This window comes from Callithrix jacchus, chromosome 4 (genome assembly GCF_049354715.1).
Source record: "Callithrix jacchus isolate 240 chromosome 4, calJac240_pri, whole genome shotgun sequence".
NCBI classification, from domain to species: domain Eukaryota; kingdom Metazoa; phylum Chordata; class Mammalia; order Primates; family Cebidae; genus Callithrix; species Callithrix jacchus.
In genome coordinates, this window is record NC_133505.1 from 38772328 (window position 1) to 38797593 (window position 25266).

The 25266-nt window shown below is 45.7% G+C and overlaps 1 protein-coding gene across 1 annotated transcript in view; it reads left to right on the top strand.

The window, feature by feature from the left end:
* LOC108590331 (putative uncharacterized protein C6orf52) overlaps positions 1-20324 on the top strand; it is a 231302-nt gene extending 210978 nt beyond the window's left edge. Inside the window, exon 8 of the mRNA XM_078368780.1 lies at positions 18215-20324. The gene's annotated coding sequence lies outside the window, so the exon portion shown is untranslated. The remainder of the gene's footprint in view (positions 1-18214) is intronic.
* The last annotated feature ends 4942 nt before the right edge of the window (positions 20325-25266 follow it).

The following is a 25266-nucleotide window of genomic DNA, read 5'->3' on the forward strand; positions in this document are numbered from 1 at the left end:
AAAGGATCAATACAACAAGAAGAGCTAATGTTCCTAAATATATACAGACCCAATACAAGAACACCTAAATATATAAGGCAAGTTCTTAATGACTTACAAAGAGACTTAGACTCCCACACAATAATAGTGGAAGACTTTAACACTCCACTGTCAACATTAGACAGATCAACCAGACAGAAAATTAACAGGGATATCCAGGACTTGAACTCAGACCTGGAACAAGCAAACCTGGTAGACATTTACAGAACTCTCCACCCCAAATCCAGAGAATAGACATTCTTCTCAGCACCACATCACACCTACTCTAAAACTGACCACATAATTGGAAGTAAAGCACTCCTCAGCAAATGCAAAACAACTGAAATCATAACAGTCTCTCAGACGATAGTGCAATCAAGTTAGAACTCAGAATTCAGAAACTAACTCAGAACCGCACAGCTTCATGGCAACTGAACAACTGGCTCTTGAATGTTGATTGGATAAACAATGAAATGAAGGCAGAGATAAAGAAGTTCTTCAAAACCAATGAGAACGAAAACACAACATACCAGAATCTCTGGGACACATTTAAAGCAGTCCCAGAGGAAAATATATAGCAATAAGTGCCCACATGAGAAGAGTGGAGAGATCCAAAATTGACACCCTATCATCAAAATTGAAAGAGCTAGAGGAGCAAGATCAAAAAAACTCAAAACCCAGCAGAAGACAAGAAATAACTAAGATCAGAGCAGAACTGAAAAAGATAGAGACACGAAAAACTTTTCAAAAAATCAATAAATCCAAGAGCTGGTTTTTTGAAAAGATCAACAAAATAGACAGACCACTAGCCAGACTGATAAAAAAGAAAAGAGAGAACAATCAAATAGATGCAATAAAAAACGATCAAGGGGAAATCACCACAGATTTCACAGAAATTCAAACCATCATCAGAGAATACTACAAACAACTCTATGCACATAAACTAGTAAACCTGGAAGAAATGGATAAATTCCTAGACACCTGTGTCCTCCCAAGCCTAAACCAGGAGGAAGCCGAAACTATGAATAGACCAATAACAAGGTCCAAAAAGAGGGAATACTTCCCAAATCATTTTACGAGACCAACATCATCCTGATATCAAAACCTGGCAGAGACTCAACAAGAAAAGAAAACTTCAGGCCAATATCCATGATGAACATAGATGCAAAAATCTACAATAAATTACTGGCAAGCTGATTGCAACAGCACATCAAAAAACTTATCCATCACGATCAAGTAGGATTCATCCTGGGGATGCAAGGCTGGTTCAACATACACAAGTCTATATATGTAATTCACCACATAAACAGAACCAAAAACAAGAACCACATGATTATCTCAACTGACGCAGAGAAGGCATTTGACAAAATTCAACAGCCCTTTATGCTTAAAAACCCTCAATAAACTCGGTATTGATGGAACGTATCTCAAAGTAATAAAAGCTATTTATGACAAACCAACAGCCAATATCATACTGAATGGGCAAAACCTGGAGGCATTCCCTTTGAAATCCGGCACTAGACAAGAATGCCCTCTCTCACCACTCCTATTCAATATAGTACTGGAAGTTCTAGCCAGAGCAATCAGGCAAGAAAAAGAAATAAAAGCTATTCAAATAGGAAAGGTGGAAGCCAAATGGTCTCTATTTGCAGATGACATGATAGTATACCTACAAGACCCCATCACCTCTGCCCAAAAACTCCTGAAACTGATAAGCAACTTCAGCAAAGTCTCAGGATTTAAAATCAATGTGCAAAAATCACAAGCATTCCTCTACACTAATAACAGACTTAGAGAAAGCCAAATCAAGAATGAACTGCCATTCACAATTGCTACAAAAAGAATAAAATACCTAGGAATACAACTTAAAAGGAACATAAGGGACCTCTTCAAGGAAAACTACAAACCACTGCTCAACAAAATAAGAGAGGACACAAACAGATGGAGAAACATTCCATGTTCATGGTTAGGAAGTATCAATATCGTGAAAATGGCTATACTGCCCAAAGTAATTTACAGAATCAACGCTATCCCCATCAAGCTACCATTGACTTTCTTCACAGAACTGGAAAAAACCACCATGAACTTCATATGGAACCAAAAGAGAGCCCGCATAGCCAAGTCAATTCTAAGCAAAAAGAACACAGCAGGGGGCATCACACTACCGGATTTCAAACTATACTACAGGGCTACAGTAATCAAAACAGCATGGTACTGGTACCAAAACAGAGATATAGACCAATGGAACAGAGCAGAGGCATCAGAGGCAACACAACATATCTACAACCATATGATCTTTGATAAACCTGACAAAAACAAGCAATGGGGAAATGATTCCCTGTTTAATAAATGGTGTTGGGAAAACTGGCTAGCTATGTGCAAAAAGCAGAAACTGGACCCCTTCCTGACACCTTACACTAAAATTAACTCCAGATGGATTAAACACTTAAACATAAGACCTGGCACCATAAAAACCCTAGAAGAAAGTCTAGGCAAAACCATTCAGGACGTAGAAGTAGGCAAGGACTTCATGAACAAAGCACTAAAAGCATTGGCAACAAAAGCCAAAATAGACAAATGGGACCTAATCAAACTCCACAGCTTCTGCACAGCAAAAGAAAGAGTCATTAGAGTGAATTGACAACCAACAGAATGGGAATTTTTGCAGTTTACCCATCTGACAAAGGGCTGATATCCAGAATTTACAAAGAACTCAAACAGATTTACAGGAAAAAAACAAACAATCCCATGCAAAAATGGGCAAAGGATATGAACAGACACTTTACAAAAGAAGACATACATCAGACCAACAAACATATGAAAATATGCTCATCATCACTGGTCATTAGAGAGATGTAAATCAAAACCACATTGAGATACCATCTCACGCCAGTTAGAACAGTGATCATTAAAAAATCTGGAGACAACAGATGCTGGAGAGGATGTGGAGAAATAGGAACACTTTTACACTGTTGGTGGGAGTGTAAGTTAGTTCAACCATTGTGGAAGACAGTGTGGCGATTCCTCAAGGCCTTAGAAATAGAAATTCCATTTGACCCAGCAATCCCATTACTGGGTATATATCCAAAGGACTATAAATCGTTCTACTATAAGGACACATGCACACGAATGTTCATTGCAGCACTGTTTACAATAGCAAAGACCTGGAACCAACCCAAATGCCCATCGATGATAGACTGGAGTGGGAAAATGTGGCACATATACACCATGGAATATTATGCAGCAATCAAAAACAATGAGTTCGTGTCCTTTGTAGGGACATGGCTGAATCTGGATAACATCATTCTCAGGAAACTGACACAAGAACAGAAAATAAAATACCACATATTCTCACTCATAGGTGGGCGAGGAAAGGTGAGAACACACGGACACAGGGAAGGGGGTACTACACACCGGGGTCTATGGGGGGAATAGGGGAGGGACAGCGGGGGAAGGGGAGCTGGAGAGGGATAGCCTGGGGAGAAATGCCAAATGTGGGTGAAGGGGAGGAAGGCAGCAAAACACACTGCCATGTGTGTACCTATGCAATTATCTTGCACGTTCTGCACATGTACCCCAAAACCTAAAATGCAACAAAAAATTAATTAATTAATTAATTTATTTAAGAAAATGCAGCTTGTGATTATATATCAAATTGGAACCACAAGCTTCATTCTGAGTAAAACTGAAAAGAAATGGGGACAGCTCCATTTCTGAGTGGCAACCATGGAACCCAAAGTGGTTGGAAATGACCCTTTATCATCTATGTTTGGCAATTTTCAATTGATTTATTTAATTCTTAGAAAACCCATATTATTCATAATCTTGAAAAATTCCATGTCCAGATACTAGGCAGGGTAATATGTGTGTTTTAATTTGTCAGGGTGGTCATGACAAAGTACCACACACTGGGTGACTGAAATAACAGAAATTGCCAGGCGTGGTGGCTCATGCCTGTAATACCAGCACTTCAGGAGGCCATGGCCAGTGGATCATGAGGTTGAGAGATCAAAACCATTCTGGCCAACATGGTGAAATCCTATATCTACTAAAAATGCAAACATTAGCTGAGCATAGTGGCACAGAACGCAGGAGAAAGAAAACTACCTGAAACTGCCTTTTCATGGCCCCTAAAAGGCTGAAATATAAAAATAGAAATTGATAGACAAGTTGAACAATATCAGAAATATTGCAGAAGCATAATTTTATACCTTAAAACATCTATGCCATGCCCAGTGGCTCAGGACTGTAATCCCAGCACTTTGGAAGGTCAAGGTGGGTGAATCACTTGAGACCAGGAGTTCAAGACCATCCTGTCTAACGTGGTGAAATCTTGTCTCTACTAAAAAAAAGCAAAATTAAGTGGGTATGATGGTGCATTCCTGTAATCACAGCTACTCAGGAGGCTGAAGTAGGGGAATTGCTTGAAGCTGGGAGGCAGATGTTGCAGTGAGCCTGGATTGTGCCATTGCACTCCAGTCTGGGCAACAATACAGAAAGTCCATCTGAAAGAGGAGGAGTGGGAATCTAGCAGAGACAGTGTCTAACCTGACCAATTCAGACCAAATGTCTAAATTTTGAAGTCATTTTATTGTATTTCATCAATAATTTAAAAATTATCTTTGTATACTAAAGACTACTAAAGTCACATGAACTAAAAGGCATTTGAGTCAAAATTTCTATTTTTCTGGTAAAATATTTAAGCACTTGGTTATTTTGTTTTTTTCTTTGAGATGGAATTTTGATTTTGTTGCCCAGGCTAGAGTACAATTGCAAGGTCTTGGCTCATCACAACCTCCATCTCCTGCATTCAAGCAACTCTTCTGCTTTGGCCTGCAGAGTAGCTGGGATTACAGGCACCTGCCACCATGCCCAGCTAATTTTTTGTATTTTTAATAGAGTCGGGGTTTCATCATGTTGGTCAGACTGGTCTCAATCTCCTGACCTCAGGTGATCCACCTGCCTCAGCCTCCCAAACTGCTGGGATTTTAGGCATGAGCAATCACACCTGGCCTGCTTTTTCTGTAAGCCAGTTTATTAGAGCTCTTCTGTATATTTTGGTAATTGAACCGTCACATGTGCACATGACACATGTAAATACATACACATACAGGCACACAGACAGAAGTAGATCTTATAGATTTATAAGATTCTTCAATTGCCAGTATAAATGTTTTATTTTCATTTTCTTCAAGACTGGGTCATGGTCTGCCACTCATACTGGAGTGCAGTGGCATCATCCTAGCTGACTATGATCTTGAACTCCTGGGCTCAAGCCATTTTCCTTCCTCAGCCTCCCGAGCAGCTAGTGTCACAGAATTTTGCTCCTTAGTCAACTATAACTGGGTTCTTGTCAAAAGACCAGGAAAGACTAGGCTCATGGGCACATTGAGGGGTGAGTAGAGCAGGATTTCTTGGGTGAAAAAAGAAAGAAAAAAAAACAGCTGTCAGCAAACTGAGAGAAAGTCCTGCTAACAGGATCCCACCTCACAGACTGAATTCCAGGGCACCACACACAAGCTGGAGACCAGGCTCCTCCCTGCTTGCCAAAGGTGTGAATTTCTGGAGGCTCCACCCCATTCTCCCAGTGTGCAGGTGGACTGGCGATTCTCTGGTGATCCTTTTTTATATGTGTAGGCATTTGGCTGTCTCACTAGAACTACAGGTGCGCACCGCCATGCCCAACTCATATTTTTATTTTTTCTGTGTTACCCAGGCTGGTCTCCAACTGCTGAAGCCAAGTGATCATCCCACCTTAGCTTCTCAAAGTGCTGAAATTACAGGCAGGAGCCACCACGCCTGGCCTGGCTGGAGTGCAGTGGCGCCATTTCAGCTCACTGCAACCTCTGCCTCGCAGGTTCAAGTGAGTCTCCTGCCTCAGCCTCCTGAGTAGCTGGGACTACAGGCAACTGCCATCACACCCTGGGACTACAGGTGTGAGCCACTGCACCCGGCCTATCATAGGATCTTATAAGGAGATCAAGTGCATGTAGACAGTGCTTTTAATTTGGTCTGTATCTTTTAACTGGACCATTGGATTCAGGGTAGAGCCCACACTGAATTTGGGTTCTTAAAAAGAGAGCAAGGCCTTGGGGTCCTGGCCATGCAATATTTTCAGTGTGTTTTGCTACAAAAACATTCTCTCAAGGCTGGGGGCAACCCAGTGCCAATCAGCCCACTCTGTGATCAGCCCATTTCCCAGCCATTATATTAAGTTTTCTCAGAATACAAAGTAATTTCTGATGCCATCCAAAGCCAAAATCAGGTCACGCAATGCAAGGGAACAGAGTTTTAGATCTGAGAGAGCTTTGTCCTCTCTTGGATTCCCTCTTGGGATTCCTGGAGGAAAAAACAGCAGGTTTTCACAAAAATCAGTGTGTGGTGCCTTTTGTGTTTTTCTTAAGTGATACCAAGCTATTCAATTTTTATTTTGTTTTATTTTTTTCTTATATGGCACAAAGGTTGGCAAGAGGAAGGAGGGGCTGATAGAAATAAATAGGGAAGGCCGGGCACAGTGGCTCACACCTGTAATCCCAGCACTTTGGGAGGCCAAGGCAGGCAGATCATGAGGTCAGGAGTTTAAGACCAGTGTGGCCAATATAGTAAAACCCGTCTCTACTAAAAATGCAAAAACTAGCCAGGTGTGGTGGTATGCACCTGTAATCCCAGCTACTCAGGAGGCTGAGGTGGGAGTATCACCTGAACCCTGGAGGCAGAGTTTGCAGAGAACCAAAACCACACCATTGCACTCCAGCTTCCAGCCCAGGTGACAAAGTGAGATTCCATCTCAAAAAATAAAAATAAAAAGGAAATAAATAGAGAGATAGGGAAACAGAGGGAGTGCATGTGACTAGCAGGGGGTTTAAGAAGAGAGGCAGTCAGCTGACTGAGAAATGTTTACACAGGGAGAACAGAGACCTTAAAACGATATATACACACTAAAGTCTAAAATATCAGTTGTAATGAAGTCAAATTTTGACATACAGCTCTAAAAAGTCCTTTCAGATCCCTTATCACCAGATGTTAGCCAGGAGGAGCAGTTGATATTCCTGGTTTTTCACCTTCTTTACCAAAAGGTATCCTCCCAAGTGCCTTAACCAAAGTTATGACTCTTAGGCCACAAGTGGGTGGCCTTTTTTGTTCCCTGATGAGGTAGCAAACCTGAGCCATGGCAGAAGTGTTTAATCTTTTTTTTTGAGACAGTGTCTTGTTCTGTTGCCCAGGCTGCTTACGGCAACCTCCACCTCCCAGGTTCAAGCAATTCTCTTGCTTCAGCCTCCAAGTAACTGGGACTACAGGCTCTCACCACCACACATGGCTAATTTTTGTATTTTTAGTAGACTCAGGGTTTCACCATGTTGGCCAGGATGGTCTCAATCTCTCAGCCTCATGATCTGCCCACCTCAGCCTCCCAAAGTGCTGGGATTACTGGTATGAGCCACCGTGCTAGGCTGATGAGTGTATAATTTTAACTACCAGAGTGTTTGAAGTCAGATTTTTTTGCTCTTAATTTAGTCAAGGGAATCTGTTAAGGCTAGCCATGACACTACTATGTGTCCTCTTAAAACCTGATGTTTTCATTAATTGTTTAGAAGAAGAGATCTCTGAAATCTTTAAATTAAAAGCATGAAGAGAGAGGCTGAGAAGGTGGTCTTGTTATGTAAATGAAACCTCTCAGGTAGTCAAATTTTTTTTGTTTTTAACCAGCTGGGGGTTTTAGAGGTGCGACTTGACTTTCTGCAGCTGTGGGGTTTCCAGTATAGCTCCTGGGTCAGGGATCTCTACCTGCCACCCAGAGGCCTATACCTAAGACAGAGAGCCCCCTGGGCTTCTTGGTACAGGTGGACTGAAACTAATGGGCTAGAAAAAGAAAAACGGAGGTCAAATTTCTTACAGCCAGACTCTGCAGCACAGCTTCCCAGGGTCTCAGCCCTGCTGCCCTGGCTGGCGCTCCCTCCCCAACTCCCCTCCACACGGCTGAGCTGGCCTAAGCCAAAGAGTTGCTGGAGCAGCAGCTGGAGTGGATCAGGCCCTGCTGGAGGGGGTGGGGGCCCAGGCCCTAGTGGTCAAGATCCAGAACCTGAAGGAACAAATAAGGAGGCACCAAGAGAGTCTGTGAGGAGACACCCAAGCTTCAGTGTCCATGGCACCCCTCAGCGCTGGAAATACTGTGCATCACTACCCAGGACCCTGGGATCAGAAATATCCCAGCTGCTCCCAGGCCACTGGGAAAATGGAAGAGACCACAGAAGGCCAGAAGTTGGCTGTGTGGTGGTAATACTGTGTCAACTTGGTTGGATTGAAGGATGCAAAGTATTGATCCTGGGTGTGTCTGGGAGGGTGGTGCCAAAAGAGATTAACATCTGAGTCAGTGGACTGGGAAAGGCAGAGCCACCCTCAATCTGGGTGGGCGGCATCTCATCAGCTGCCAGCATGGCCAGAATATAAAGCAGGCAGAAAAATGTGAAAAGCCTAGACTGGCTGAGCCTCCCAGCCTATATCTTTCTCTCATGCTGGATGCTTCCTGCCCTTGAACATCAAACTCCAAGTTCTTCAGCTTTGGGACTCAGACTGGCTTCCCTGCTCCTCAGCTTGCAGATGACCTATTGTGGGACCTTGTGATCGTGTGAGTTAATACTACTTAATAAATCCCCATATATATATATCCTATTAGTTCTGTCTCTCTAGACCACTCTGGCTAATATAGGCAGGTAGTGGGGGAGCCAGGGCTCTGCAGTCTCAATCATCCTCCCTTGACCTCACCGCAGTGCACCTCAGCCTTACAGGAATTTACCCTGCATCATGTCCTAAAATAACCTCCCCAAACGCAGTAAGAAGATGCAGCACTTACAGATACCACAGACACACATATCTTTCATTAAGATGTTAAAAAATTCTGACAATCAAGAATGGGGGTTCAGGGGTGGTGCTGGTGCAGAGGAGGGAAGCCATGGAGTGAGGGCCGTCAGGGGTGGGAGCAATGGTGTCTCCTTCACCCCCACACTCATGTCCTCTCCTGAAGGACAGATGGTCACATTTCAGAAGTGGTGAGTCCTCTACTGCATCTGTTCAACTGAAGAGAAAATATGGCATAGTCAGAGTAAGGCATGAAAAGTGGAAAGTGAGGCAGGAACACATGGCACACATGCAGATGCTGGTGTACTGTGTGGGTTCAGATAACAGATTCAGGGATGAGGGAAGGGATGTAATATGAGAGAAGACAGAGACCCCACACAGAGGCCAGGAAAACAGCCCAACACAGCATTCAAGGCCAGGGGCATGAACCAATCAAGTGTCCATTAGGTATCAGGTGCCCATGACCTACATGATGGGCTTGAGGACAAACTACTATAAAACAGGGAGGATCTAAAAGTTTCATGAGCTCAGCACTCGCTGTGAAGGAGACGTCTGTCTCATCAGACAGCTCCTAACACTCCCCTCAAAGCGATGCTGCCCATCACTGCGGATCCTGGCATCATTCTCATGTGATGTGAACGTAATAGGCAAGCCCTGTGGCAAACCAGCCTGCTCTGGCCACCTTAAAAGAGACAGAGAGTAGAAGCAGAAGACCCCAAAGGGGAAAGACACCCGGATGAAGGGATCAGGATATACGGTAAAAAAGATACAAAAAATAAGGAATGGGAGACTGGGTGTCCTTCCGGGTGTGGGGCTAACCTGATGCAGGTAGGGGTTGGAATCCTCACCCATGTCATAGATAAAGGCAGTGTTCATCCACTTGATGTCTATGATGTGGCCAAATAGGATGGTAACCTTAGAATTGCTCATTGAAAATCCTTTGTGGTCATTCTTGTACACACATGCAGAGCAGCAAACAATTGCAGTCACCTGAGCTGGTTCCTTGGCTTCCCGTTCAGTTTTCCTTAGGCCTCAGCTGCTGCCATCACCGCTGGCTGCCCTCCCCATTCCCCTAAATTCCAGATGGGTGTGAGGAGGTAGGGCAGGAAGAAATAGTGGACTGTGGATTGAGGTGCCATTTCCCAGCATTGGCAGTGGCGAGGGGACAGATTCATAAGCTGGCATTGAAGAGTCTCCCTGCCCTTTGCACAGCGTGTTGGGTCACCCCAGTGCTCATGGTGACCCCTGAGAAGAAAGAGGAACTTGACTGTCTACAGAAAGTGCTAGTGCTGAGAAGGAGTGTAAGTGCCTGCAGGATGATGACTAAGGTCACCTGAGAGGGTGAGACAGGTGTCTGGTCCTAGACTTGGGGACCTTCTCCAGCAATTATGCAGCCTGTCATCTGTGCCCGGCATTTCCCTTGCATGTCTGACTTTGGCTTGGAGGAACAGGGTCTGAGGAGTGCGAGGTGAGGAGGTGAGGTCTGGGTGAGGCTTGAGTTGCCAGTTGGCAGGGATATTCCCACCAACCTGGTCCTTCTTGTCTGATCCATTTTCTTGTGCCAAGAGTCCTGGAACGTGGGGGCTGGGGAGGGGAGCACAGAGGTCTGGCAGAGCCAGTGTCAGCAGGTCCCCTCCATTCTGACATCACCACTTCAGAGCACCTGGAGGAAAGCTGCTCCTCTGTGGAGTCCTCAGGTGTCCACGCAGCTTCTTCTGTGGTCAGCCTTGCCTGTGTGCCTGTGTGTGCTGAGAAGGGATCGGAGGGGAAAAGCATCACCAGGCACTTGCTTGGGCATCCTCGTTCCCTCCTGAGACACACCCGGCCCACTGCCCACAGAGCCTGGCTACCGAAGGGAAATTAGAACCATGGCTACAAGAAGCCTCCCACACTCCAGTATGTCAGCTTCCCAGTCTGGGTCAAGAGGCGCCGCCTTCAACCTCTCTCCCTTTACGGAGGAGGTGACTCACCATTTTCATTACTTTGGCAGCGTCTGTGATTCCATGAGCTGCAGCTCTAGCTCCGTGGAAATCCCCTGTGCCTGTGTAAGCCAGACTTCACTGCTAGGGCTTGCACTCAAATAACTCAAGCGATTCATTTACAATTTGTACAGTCCCTGTGGGGAAAGGGAGGGAGAGTTATATACCATCGCATTTTTCTACCTGCTAAGCAATTTTAAGTGAGATGTTGCTTTTTAAAGGCATGCCTCCTCCTGCTCACCTCCTACCTCCTGTCTTGACAGGTCCATGCCCGCCTGCCCTGAAGACAGCTTCAGGCCTAAGTTGGGCGCCTGAGCCCTGCACCATGTCCAGGGAGAGGAGGGGAAGTTGCGAAGGAACAGGGCAGCAGGAAAGAGGGAAGGGGCACTGATTTCTCTGTTTGTCCCCCAAAAAAGAAGGAAATTGTGGCTTTTCTTTTTTTTTTTTTTTTTTTTTTTTTTTCAGAAACCAGTGGACAAATTGCCAATATTGACAGGGCTGTGAGAGGCTAGGGTGGCATTCAGCCTTGGGACAGTAATAGTCTGTGCAAACCCCTGCCGCTTGAACCCACATCTAACAAAGAGGATGGGCTGGCCTACCTGAATTCCATGCATATGCCTCAGTGTTTCATGTGATCCAGAGCCTCACCACTGCCTATACAGACATGGGCAAACAGAGGAGAGTCTGGAAAATCATGTTGAACCAGCAAAAGTCATGCTTAGGGAATAGCCCTCTATGCAGTGGCACCCTCTTCTGCAGCCTCTTCTGGATTGGCTGAGGGAGGCGCATGAGGTCTGCAGACTTCACAGGGAGATAGTTTACTTGGCACAGGATTGCTTGAATCAACATGTGACAGCACAGAATGTTGTAAAATCACTTTTACAGATGATTGGGATTTTATCTTTATTTACTGCAGCCAAACCTGAGGAAATCTGTTCACAGTTGCACCAGTGTGCAGCTTTGGGGCTTGTTCAGGAGATAACATTCTTACTGTGGAATGAGTGAGTATAAAGGCCCCTGAGTGGTGCTTAAGTCCCCTGGCCACTGTGTCCTGGCTGAATGTATACATGCAGGTGGCGTCTCTAAATGGCTCATACAAAGTGCTGTTGCCACGGCCTCCCCAGCAAATGTTTACAGATTGCGGAGCTTTCAGATCTCCGTGTGCTGGATGCTGACTGCTTAGAATTTTCCTAGGATGTACTCACTGCTTCTGCCTTGTATTTCTCTTCACTTGAATTGACACAGAAGGTTTAAGAGCATCAGTGGTGTGAGAGAGAGAACTGTGTCAAGTGGATGGTTCCATTTGCCATGGTTACAAGGGAGACTGGGAGCTCAGAACTGAAGCACTTCACAGGGGTTCCTGCTGAAGATGCACACAGCGTACAGACCCACAGACACAGCTTGGATTTGCTGGACAAACCCAAAGAGAGCCACATCATCTGAACAAAATAGGATTTCTCCTGTCTCCATTGAGGTCCTCACCCCTCTCCACAGAGCAGTAAAGTGCACAGCAGAGGACAGGGAGCACTGTGGCCACACCAACATTCTCCACCAAAGGCACTGTGTGGAAGGGGCTGCTCAGCTCTGTTCTGTCTACTGCAGCAGAGGTGTGCGTTAGCTTTTACAGACATGTAAATGGAAGATGGCATCTCTTCTGCAGTAGAAGTATTTCCATGGATGGCATTGGGCAGGGAGAAGTGGTTTTTATTGAATGCTTAGACTTTTTTTTTTGAGATGGAGTTTTATTCTTGTTGCCCAGGCTGGAGTGTAGTATTGATATCTTGGCTCACTGCAACCTCTGCCTCCTGGGTTCAAGTTATTCTCCTGCCTCAGCCTCCCAAGTAGCTGGCACTACAGGCATGCACCACCGCACCCAGCTAATTTTTGTTTTTAGTAGAGACAGGCTTTCACTATGTTGGCCAGGTTGGTCTCAATCTCCTGACCTCATAATATGCCCATCCTGGCCTCCCAAAGTGCTGTGATTACAGGCATGAGCCACCATGCCCAGCCTCAGTATAATTTCTTTCCTAGGCCTGGCTAAAAGTCATAAAGAATCTGTAATCAGTGTTATTTAATACTCTTTTCACCCTTACCCAAATCTTATCACAAAGAATAAATGAATTTCTGTTTGGAGAACTTGTTACTGTAGTGGCCTAAAGCTGTGATTTTAAGAAGAAATGTACAGTAAAGTTCTATGTAGCTGAAGGGCATGGTGTCAGTATACGGTCTGTTCCCTGGCCATTGATGGTACCACTAAGCGCCTTACTAATGGTCACTGTCCACCTGAAGGCCTAATGTGTACAGCTCGCATAATTGTTATTTTTGTTATCGTTTTGAGATGGAGTCTTGTTCTGTCACTCAGAGTGCAGTGGTGCAATCTCAGCTAACTGCAATCTCTGCCTCCCAAGTTCAAGCCATTCTCCTGCCTCAGCCTCCCGAGTAGCTGGGATTACAAGCATTGCATCATATTTTTTTTGGATATTATTGAGTTGATGGCCTTATTGAGTCTTGTATTTCACTTCTAACAATGTTTCAACACGTGCGGTTTCATACAAGGGAGGTTGAATGAATAAATATATAACATTTTTTTAAAATCATGCCTTGGATTAGGGCAAACTCTAGGATATTTAAGTGAATTCCCTGAACAATGTGAACACTGTAAGCAGGTGGGTGCATTGCTCTCTGATGCTCTCTCCCCACAGAGCCTTTGTTCAGCCTCCTCCACCCTGCCCCCTGTACTAGGAGGCTGACCATGACAGGTACAGCCTGTGCCCCTTCACCATCTGGCTTCTGCTTGAGTTTGGATGCTAACAGGCACCTGCAGGAGATGGGAGTGTGAGGGGAGAAGTAACTCAGGGTTTCATTTCCCTCACTCCCTCTGGGAAGCTCTGTGGTTCTGTAATCACTTCAGCCTCTACCTACAGCCACTGGCATGCGGGGCTGCCTGTACTGAAAGCTATAGATTTCCTTCAGTTCTGGAAACTGCTCCTTTCCTTTCTCTTTTGTCATCCCAGGGAGCTTCAGTGCCCCTTGTCACTTTCTTAGCCTTGCTGGCACCTCTGTAAAAGGTAACATCTCGGGCGGGGAGTGGTGGTTCATGCCTGCAATCCCATCACTTTGGGAGGCTGAGGTGTGCGGATCACCTAAGGTCAGGAGTTCAAGAACAGCCTGACCAACATGGAGAAACCCCATCTCTACTAAATATACAAAATTAGCCAGATGTGGTGGCGCATGCCTGTAATCCCAGCTACTCAGGAGGCTGAGGCAGGAGAATCACTTGAACCCAGGAGGCGGAGGTTGCAGTGAGCTGAGATTGCACCATTGCACTCCAGCCTGGGCAGCAAGAATGGAACACCATCTCAAAAAAAGAAGGAAGAAAAAGATGTAATTTCTTTCCTGCCACGTCCCTGACTGACCACACGGTGCTCCTACAAAAGAGAAGTGACAAGAATGTATTTAAGACATTGCACTAACACATCTATTCATAATGTTAATTCAAAAAATTGACTTACTACAATAAAGGGGGAAAATAAGATGTTCTGGAAACAGAGCAGGAAGGAAGGCAAAGGTGGAAACAATCAATTTGGGGTGTCTGAGAAGCCCCAAGTGCAGAGGCTGCCCCAAGTCTTTAGAAAACAGGAAACAGAACACACAACCCAAGAGTGAGAGGCAGAGCCTGGCCAGAGCAGGATGATAACAGCTCTCCTACAGGATACTATTCCTGTAAGTCTCTGATGAGAGGGACGAGGTCAACATGTGAAAATACAGGCACACACAAAATGGAGCCAAGGGGGGATGGAGAGCTGCCAGTACATGCCCTTGACCTCCTTGGACTTGGAGAAAGGCTCAGCCTTAAGATATGTGAGGCCTCCGACCTGGAGCAGCACCCCCCACTAAAGACCAAGCACAAATCACAGGACAAGGAGGGATCAAGACAAATAGACAAGGAATGACCTCAGCAGGAACTTTGTGGAGCAGAGAGCAAGGCTGCACACCACTCAGCACCTGCCGCTCCACCCACCCTTCTCTCCCCACCTGGCCCTGCCTCAGTACCGCAGATCCTCAGAATCCTAAAAAGAGAACCCAACCTCCATTTTTTTTTTTTTTTTTTTTTGAGACAGAGTTTTGTTCTTGTCACCCAGGCTGGAGTGCAATGGTGTAATCTCAGCTCACTGCAACCTCCGCCTCCTAGGTTCAAGTGCTTCTCTCACCTCAGTTCCCTGAGTAGCTGGGTACAGGTGCCCACCACCACTACCAGCTAATTTTTGTATTTTTTAGGAATGGGTTTTTGCCATGTTAGCCAGGCTGGACTCAAACTCCTGACCTCAGGTGATTCACCCACCTCAGTCTCCCAAAGTGTTGGGATTATAGGCATGAGCCATTGCACCCAGCTTCCATGTTCTCTTAATAGTTTGTAACATGTTAGCACAGTTTCAAAGAAACTGTGAGAACAAATCTGGGATTCCCTCCCGGATCTCCCCTGTGACTCATTCATTCTAACTCAGAGCAAGACAGCTATTTAGAGTGAGTGAGTCACAGGGGAGATCTGGGAGGGAAACACTGTAACCCTTTCATTCCAGAAAAGGAAGGTTGATCCAGAGAAGGGAACCCCAGGCCTGGATATTGAGACTCTGTGGAAGGGGTTCTGGGGCATCAGGGGAATGGGTCCCTCTCCCTACATCCTCCCTGTGCTATGCTTGGGAGGAGGCACAGTTCATCAGCTGCACAGCTGGGGGAAGAAAGTCAGGATTCAGAGACAAGGGAGCTGAGAACAATCTGTGTCTTGCTGGTCTGCACAAGGCAGCTCCAAACTGTGGAGAACACGGTAATGACCAGATTCAGCTCAGCCACTCTCAGCCTCAACACCCCGTACATTATGGGCAGCCCATCACCATCCCCTACCTTCAAATCCAGAGATCCCCTACAGCACAAAGCTGCTCCCCAGTCAACTCCTGTTGACATTGGGCCCCAAGGATCACATTTCAGGAAGCTGTGAACACCACATCAGCGTCAGGGACCCTGTCACCACCTGGAGAATGATAAAAAAGACCCAGCAGAGCCTGCAGGAGGAGACTGTATTTGAGGCAGGACCGTGGGATCGGTGAGGAACAGGACCATGGCTCCATCCTCTATTCCAGAAGTTCGAGATGAGCTTCTCCTGCCACCCCTTCCTTGTTGGTTTTTATAGAGTAGACCCTCCTGACGTTCTTAGAAGAAGAGAAGATCCTCTTAGGTGCCATGGTAGAGGGGGGCCCAAGCATCATAAATACCTGGTTTATATTGCTACCAGCTGAGATGAGGAAATTAAACCATTAAATCCAGAACAGGAGGAAAAGAAAGCGGAGGACCCTGAAATCAGCGTCCTGAATGTCTGTTTGCAGTGAAGGTCTTTCCTTCAGGGTTAGGGCCACCCAGTATCGTGGTCCTGACATTGCTATCCTGCTGTTCACATCTGTGAATGGGGCTGGACCCCCACCTTCCTCCAATATAAATAACTAGGAGGATCTGTTCACATATGCCTGGTACCTACATATTAGCTCATAATGTACAACAGTTTGGTAATATTTTATATCTTGTAGGAAATAAACAAAATAGAAGAATATTTTTATTAACGATAATTCAGGTTATATAAGAATCAGATTCCAGGGGCCCTGGGTACCTGATCTCGACGTTTAGAATCCTCATGGAGGATCAGGGCATACCAAGCCCCGAAATGGTCATGAGGCCTGAAGCTCCCCGGTGTAAAAGACCCTCCCCTGCACACTGGGGCTCAGAGGGAACAGCACAGCTGACCCCAGGGTCTCCAGCCTCCAGCCTCTACTGTCAGCCTGCACTTTCTCAGCCTTCCTGGCTGCCAAGCTTCTGGTTCCCAGCAGCCTCCTCTCTCACCCTTCACCTCTTCTGATTGGAGCCATTGGCCACTTGACAGGCAGTGCCCTCCTTGTCAGTCTGCCTGGTTCCCTCTCAGGGCATGTGGCTTGATTGGCTTCACCATCCCCAGCTCTAGCAGGAGCAGGGAGAAGTGACTGGGCAAGTCTCCCACTCACAGTGGGATCCCAACAGGTGAGATGGGGCAAAGTCAGCTCTTCAGCCTCTTCCGTACAGGAGAAATTCTTGTGCATCACAACTCAAAGAACCAGAACAGGAAGCAGCAGGAAGCCAGCAATTGTTCCCACGATGGTTAGGATGAGCTTGGAAGGTGTTTCTGAGAAGGGAATGAAAGGGGCCTGGACTTTCAGGTCAAAATCCTGACCCTGCCACAGGGCCCAGAGCAGCTTCCACTATGCCAGTTCTGTGAAGGGGTTTCCACCCCACTCCCTCTTTACCTACCTCAGTATAAGGGGCCTGAGCAGCCCCTCATGCTCCACACAGCATGGGGATACCTGCTTCTCCCCAGAAAGCACCGCCACAGCCACCCACTTCTAGAAGGTCCCATCCCCCAGGCCTGGGGCCCCCATGCTATGCATTTTGGGGTCTGGTCTTCCCCTTGCCACAGTCACATCAGCATAATCTCTCCTAGGTAGAAGCCCCAAGCCCAGCATCTCAAGGCGACTTTTCCATTAGGACCCCAGTGAGGAGTCACAAGTGCTGATGGCTGCTCCGAGGAGAGTCAGAGGCTGAGCCAGACAGTAGATTCTCATAGACAGAGAAAGTGTAATGGGAATCTCATCAGCCTCCTTGTGATCTGAGGAGAGTCAGAGGCTGAGCCAGACAGTAGATTCTCATAGACAGAGAAAGTGAAATGGGAATCTCATCAGCCTCCTTGTGATCCGAGGAGAGTCAGAGGCTGAGCCAGACAGTAGATTCTCATAGACAGAGAAAGTGTAATGGGAATCTCATCAGCCTCCTTGTGAGAGGTGCAGCACCAATTTTCTTTCTTTTTCTTTTCTGTGTGTGTGTGTGTGTGTATGTGTTGGAGTTGCACGCTTGTTGCCCAAACTGGAGTTGCCCAAGCACAATCCCAGCTTGCTGCAACCTCCACCTTCCAGGTTCAAGTGATTCTCCTGCCTCAGGCTCCTGAGTAGCTGGGATTACAGGTGCACACCACCACACCCACTAATTTTTTGTATTTGTAGTAGAAGCAGGGTTTCAGCATGTCAGCCAGGCTGGTCTCGAACTCCTGACCTCAAGTGATCTGGTCTCCCAAAGTGCCTGGATTACAGACATGAGCCACAGTGCCTGACGAACAATTTTCAAAGTTCAAAATAGGGTCAGGTTAAGCAATTTTCCTAATCTCTAATGCTCTCTTTCTACAACTGTGTCTCATTGTCTGCAAAGCCATTCTTTAGCTTCTAATGATAATATTATTTTGTAGTTTTAAAATTTTTGTTTCTCTTCTAATTTTCACTCACATTTTACAGCCTTCAGATACTATCTGTTACAGTCTGATATTAGAACCTAGAAGTTGTTTGTTGGACTGCTTTCCTTCACTGTGTCTGCTGCTTCCGTTTCCTGATGTTTCATCTTCTAATCGGGTTAAAGAGCCCTCGGTGAAGATGGACCCAAGGGCATCACTGTTGACAAGGGTAAGGGCTGTTCTTTCCCATTTACCCCCCTGCCCTCCTTCTCTGTCCTCCCTCCCCACCTGCCCTCAAGAGAGCCTCAGGAGCCTGGACAGGATCCTCTACCACAAGAAGAAAGAAGATAGAAGAAAGAAAAGAAGAAATGAAGGAAGAAGAAGGAGAAGGAGAGGGGGGAAGGGGAGAAGAGAAGGAGGAGGAGGAGGAAGAGGAGGAGGGTGGTACTGGGTTTGGCCCCTCTTCCTTCCCATAGGGACGCCTCCAGGGAACACAATTCCAGCTCCAGGAGGTCCTGAGGTGCGTGAGGCCCTGAGGACCCCAGTACCTGCCCGCAGCAGCGTCTCCTTGTAAAGCTCTAGGCTTCTGAGCAGCCACCTAGTGCAGTGACCCATTAGGGGTTCCCTAGTGGCTTCCGCAATCCAGAACCTCTCCCAGGTGAGATTCGTCCTCTGAGCTGCGGTTTGTGCCGCTGACCAGGTCTGCAGGTCCTGGTTCGGGACGTGAAATCTCCCCTATGGTAGGCGAACTGAAAGTGTCCCCCGAGGAATCTCCGTCCAGCGGCACTGCGCAGCTGCAGGTGCAGGCCCTGGACCTGTCCAGGTGTCAGCTCCAGGAAGGGCTCGGGATGGGAGGGAAGTCGCCCCACCCCTCCTATCTCAGGCCGCCAACCCCAGCTCCTCCCTTCCTCTGTGATTGGTCCCAGCAGAAGTCAGTCATTATCTAGACTGAAGGAGACACCTGGAGCAAAATGTTGCTAGTACTTCCCCACCCGTGAGGGGTCAGCTGAGGCCCCGTCCCCTCCACCCCTAGGAGACCTTGTTGTGGCCGGTCAGTGTGTGGTCGGGGGTACACCTGTGCCTGAAGCCTGACGTCACTCACCAGCTGGCCCTGGTGATGGTGCCTGGAATGCAACACGGCAAAGCTTTGGATAAAGGGAGCAGCAAGACCCAAGGCACACCCGCCCCCTGGCTGGCTCATAGTGCTTATGACAGATGGGGCTGGCTAGTTGGGGAACATGTAGTACCCCTAGCCTGGGTGCTGCGCTGCATAGAACACATTAGGGTAACACCACTGTGAGATAGGGACCCGCCACGACCTGTGCAAACATAACATGCACCTTTGGTGTGGTGGCACAGGTGGCCTCACCACGGTCAGGCCCTGATGGACTTTGTACCCTCTGGGAGTTTTTGGGTCTGTGGGTACACAGCGTGGCCTTACCTGCCAAGCGAACTGGACTGGACGTTGTTCCTGAGGGTGGCCTTATGGACCTGCCACTGTCCTCCCCGCATTACCCAGATGCCCACATAACTGAGAGGCACTACCCTCCCAGTTTTTGAAGTGCAGCGAGCCGCCTGGCAGGTCTATCCCTTGGCATTAACCGTTCCTGGAGCAGGTGTTATGACTATAGAGAAACAAGCAATGGCTCTTGCAGAGCATTCTACTATAAGGACACATGCATACGAATGTTCATTGCAGCACTGTTTACAATAGCAAAGACCTGGAACCAACCCAAATGCCCACTGATGATAGACTGGACAGGGAAAATGTGGCACATATACACCATGGAATATTATGCAGCCATCAAAAACGATGAGTTCGTGTCCTTTGTAGGGACATGGATGAACCTGGAAACCATCATCGTCAGCAAACTGACACAGGAACAGAAAATCAAACACCGCATGTTCTCACTCATAGATGGTTGTTGAACAATGAGAACACATGGACACAGGGAGGGGAGCATCACACACTGGGGTCTGTTGGGGGAAAAAGGGGATGGACAGTGGGGGGTGGGGAGTTGGGGAGAGATAGCATGGGGAGAAATGCCAGATATAGGTGAAGGGGAGGAAGGCAGCAAATCACACTGCCACTTGTGTACCTGTGCAACAATCTTGCATGTTCTTCACATGTACCCCAAAACCTAAAATGCAATAAAAGAAATTTAAAAAGTAAATCCCTTGCTTACCCCTTTTCCCCCACCTTACAAAAAGCATCTGAGCTAAACTTTCTGTACTCCATAGGTCAGTCCTTTTTATTTCTGTGCTGATGTTTATCTGGAAATAAAACCATTTTGATGTTCTTAAAAAGAATTAATTAATTAATGCAATGATGTTAACTTCAAATCTCACTGTTAGCAGTTCAACCTTAAACTGATTATTTGAGGGTTTTTTTGTTTGTTTGTTTTTGTTTTTTGAGACAACGTTTTGCTCTTGTTGCCCAGGCTGGAGTGCAATGACACTATCTCAGCTCCCTGCAACCTCTGCCTCCCGGGTTCAAGCAACTCTCCTGCCTCAGCCTCCTGCATAGCTGGAATGACAGGCACCTGCCACCATGCCCAGCTAAGTTTTTTATTGTTAGTAGAGACAGGGTTTCACCATGCTGGCCAGGCTGATCTTGAACTCCTGACCTCAGGTGATCTGCCTGCCTCAGCCTCCCAAAGTGCTGGGATTATAGGCCACTGTGCCTGGCCTTGAGATCTTATCCAACAGAAGCTGTTGTGTACAATAAAACTTAGAGAATATCAACAAGAAGTAAATGCCAAGCTTGTTTCTAAATTACAAACTAAAAGGAAATTCTATAAACCTTTGATGTATCCTGAGACTTTGCTGAAGTTGTTTATCAGTTTCAGGAGATTTTGCCCTGAGACGATGGGGTCTTCTAGATATACAATCATGTCATCTGCAAATAGAGACAATTTGACTTTCTCCTTTCCTATTTGAATACCCTTTATTTCCTTTTCTTGTATGATTGCTCTGGCTAGAACTTTCAACACTATTTTGAGTAGGAGTGGTGAGAGAAGGAGTCCTTGTCTAGTGCCAGATTTCAAAGGGAATGCTTCCAGTTTTTGCCCATTCAGTATGATATTGGCTGTTGGTTTGTTGCACATAGCTTTTATTATTTTGAGATACATTCCATTTATACCTAGCTTATTGAGTGTTTTTAGCAGAAAGCGTTGTCGAATTTTGTCAAAGGCCTTCTCTGCATCAATTGAGATAATCATGTGGTTTTTGTCTTTGGTTCTGTTTATGTGGCAAATTATGTTTATAGACTTGCGTATGTTGAACCAGCCTTGCATCCCCGGGATGAATCCTACTTGATCATGATGAATAAGCTTTTTGATGTGCTGTTGCAATTGGCTTGCCAGTATTTTATTGAAGATTTTTGCGTCTATGTTCATCATGGATATTGGCCTGAAGTTTTCTTTTCTTGTTGAGTCTCCGCCGGGTTTTGGTATCAGGATGATGTTGGTCTCATAAAATGATTTGGGAAGGATTCCCTCTTTTTGGATTATTTGGAAGAGTTTCAGAAGGAATGGTACCAGCTCCTCTTTGTATGTCTGGTAGAATTTGGCTGTGAAGCCATCTGGACCTGGGCTTTTTTTGGGTGGTAGGCTCTTAATTGCTGCCTCAACTTCAGACCTTGTTATTGGTCTGTTCAGGGTTTCGACTTCTTCCTGGTTTAGGCTTGTAAGGAGGCAAGTGTCCAGGAATTTATCCATTTCTTCCAGGTTTACTAGTTTATGTGCATAGAGTTGTTTGTAATCATCTCTGATGATGGTTTGTATTTCTGTGGAATCTATGGTGATTTCCCCTTTATCATTATTTATTGCATCTATTTGATCATTCTCTCTTTTCTTTTTTATTAATCTGGCTAGTGCTCTATTTTGTTGATGTTTTTGAAAAACCAGCTCCTGGATTTACTGATTCTTTGAAGGGTTTTTTGTGTCTCTATCTCCTTCAGTTCTGCTCTGATCTTAGTTATTTCTTGTCTTCTGCTAGGTTTTGAGTTTTTTTCTATCTTGCTCCTCTAGCTCTTTCAATTTTGATGATAGGGTATCAATTTTAGATCTCTCCTTGCTTCTCATGTGGTCATTTATTGCTATATATTTTCCTGTAGAGACTGCTTTAAATGTGTCCCAGAGATTCTGGTATGGTTTGTCTTCATTCCTATTGGTTTCAAAGAACATCTTTATTTCTGCCTTTACTTCGTTGTTTATCAAGTCAACATTCAAGAGCCAGTTGTTCAGTGTCCATGAAGCTGTGCAGTTCTGAGTTCATTTCTGAATTCTGAGTTCTAACTTAATTTCACTGTGGTCTGAGAGACTGTTTGTTATGATTTTCATTCTTTTGCATTTGCTGAGGGGTGATTTACTTCCTTTCAATTATGTGGTCAATTTTAGAGTAGGTGCAATGTGGTACTGAGAAGGATGTATATTCTGTGGATTTGGGGTGGAGAGTTCTGTGAATGTCTATTAGGTTTGCTTGGTCCAGGTCTGAGTTCAAGTCCTGGATATCATTGTTAATTTTCTGTCTCATTGATCTGTCTAATATTGACAATGGGGTGTTAAAGTCTCCCACTAGTATTGTGTGGGAGTCTAAGTCTCTTTGTAAGTCATTAAGAACTTGCCTCATGTATCTGGGTGCTCCTGTATTGGGTGCTTATATATTTAGGATCGTTAGCTCTTCTTGTTGCATTGATCCTTTTACCATTATGTAATGCCCTTCTTTGTCTCTTTTTATCTTTGTTGGTTCAATGTTTATTTTATCAGAGATGAGAATTGCAACTCCTGCTTTTTTTTGCTCTCCATTTGCTTGGTAAATCTTCCTCCATCCCTTTATTTTAAGCCTTTCTGTATTCTTGCATGTGAGATGGGTTTCCTGGCTACAGCACACCAATGGGTTTTGGCTTTTTATCCAATTTTCCAATTTTCCAGTCTGTGTCTTTTGATTGGGGCATTTAGCCCATTTACATTTAGGTTTCATATTGTTATGTGTGAATTTGATCTTGCCATTTTGATGCTGGCTGGCTGTTTTGCCAATTACTTGATGAAATTTTTTCATTGTGCTGATGCTCTCTACCATTTGGTATGTTTTTGGAGTGGCTTGTACTGGTTCTTCCTTTCTAATGTTTCATGCCTCTTTCAGGAGCTCTTGTAAAGCAGGCCTGGTGGTGATGAAATCTCTGAGTACTTGTTTGTTTGTAAAGGTTCTTATTTTTCCTTCACTTATGAAGCTTAGTTTGGCTGGATATAAAATTCTGGGTTGAAAGTTCTTTTATTGGACGATGTTGAATATTGGTCCCCACTCTCTTCTGGCTTGTAGGGTTTCTGCTGAGAGATCTGCTGTGAGTCTGATGGGCTTCCCTTTGTGGGTGACCCGACCTTTCTCTCTGGCTGCCCTAAGCATTTTCTCCTTCATTTCAACCCTGGTGAATCTGATGATTATGTGCTTTGGGGTTGCTCTTCTTGAGGAATATCTTTGTGGTGTTCTCTGTATTTCCTGGACTTGAATATGGCCTGCCTTGCTAGGTTGGGGAAGTTTTCCTGGATAATATCCTGAAGAGTATTTTTCAGCTTGGATTTATTCTCTTCATCACATTCAGGTACACTTATCAAATGTAGATTAGGTCTTTTCATATAGTCCAATATTTCCTTGGAGATCTTGTGCATTGTTTTTTACCCTTTTTTCTCTAATCTTGCCTTCTCATTGTATTTCATTGAGTTGATCTTTGACCTCTGATATCCTTTCTTCTGCTTGGTCAATTCGGCTGTTGAAACTCGTGCATGCTTCATGAAGTTCTTGTGCTCTGTTTTTCAGCTCCATCAATTCACTTATATTCCTCTCTAAGTTGTCTATTCCCATTAGCATTTCTTAGTTTCTTTGCATTGGGTTAGAAAATGTTCTTTTAGCTCACAGAAGTTTCTTATTTACCACCTTCTGAAGTCTGATTCTGTCTACTCATCACACTCATTCTCCATGCAGCCTTGTTCCCTTGCTGGTGAGGAGTTGTGATCCCTTGTAGGAGGAGAGATGTTCTGGTTTCGGGTGTTTTCATCCTTTTTGTGCTGGTTTCTTCCCATCTTTGTGGATTTATCCACCTGTCATCTTTGTAGTTGTTGACTTTCAGATTGGGTCTCTGAGTGGATGTCCAGTTTGTTGATGATGAAGTTATTTCTTTCTGTTTCTTCATTTTCCTTCTAACAGTCTGGCCCCTCTGCTGTAGGACTGCTGAGGTCCACTCCAGGCCCTGCTTGCCTGGGGATCACCTGCAGTGGCTGCAGAACAGTAAGAGTTGCTGCCAATTTCTTCTTCTGCTATCTTTGTCCCAGAAGGATACCTGCCATATGTCAGTCTGAGCTCTCCTTTATGAGGTAACTCTTTGGACATATGGGGGTCAGGGGACTGCTTGAGGAGACAGTCCGTCCTTTATAGGAGCTCAAGTGCTAAGTCGTGAGCTCCGTTTTTCATTTAGAGCTGCTGGGCAGGTATGTTTAAGTCTGCTGCAGCAGAACTCATAAACCCCTTTTTTCGCCCAGGTGTTCTGTCCCGGGGATTTAGGGCTTTATTTATGAGTTTCCATTGTGCTGCTATCTTTTTTTCAGGGCTGTCCTGCCCAGCGAGGAGGCAGCCTAGTCACTGTCTGCCTGCAGAGGCTTTGCTGAGCTGCTGTGGGCTCTGCCCAGCTGCAGTGTGAACTTCCCTGCAGTCCTGTTTATAGGGGCATAGTTAGAACTGCCTTGGCAATGGTGGTCCACCTCTGTAATGGTGGACTCTGTCTGTAATGGTGAGTTGCCTCAGCAAGGGTGGGCTGCCTCGGCAATAGTGGACTACCTCCGTACTGGTGGAGTGCCTCGTTAATGGCAGATGTCCCTCCCCCATAGAGCTGGACCTTCCCAGGTTCAGCTGTGCTTCCTGTGAAACTCTCAACCCAGAGCATTTCATACTGCTGTTTTTTTGTGGGGGTGGGACCAGCTGAGCCTGATCACTTGGCTCCCTGCCTCAGAGCCTTTTTTTTATTTGAATGGGTGACTCTCTCCCAGGTGTTCCAGTTGCCTGTTGAAAAGGCACCAGGATCTGTGTGATTTCCCGGGTGGTGACCCACTGTGCCGGCTGAAA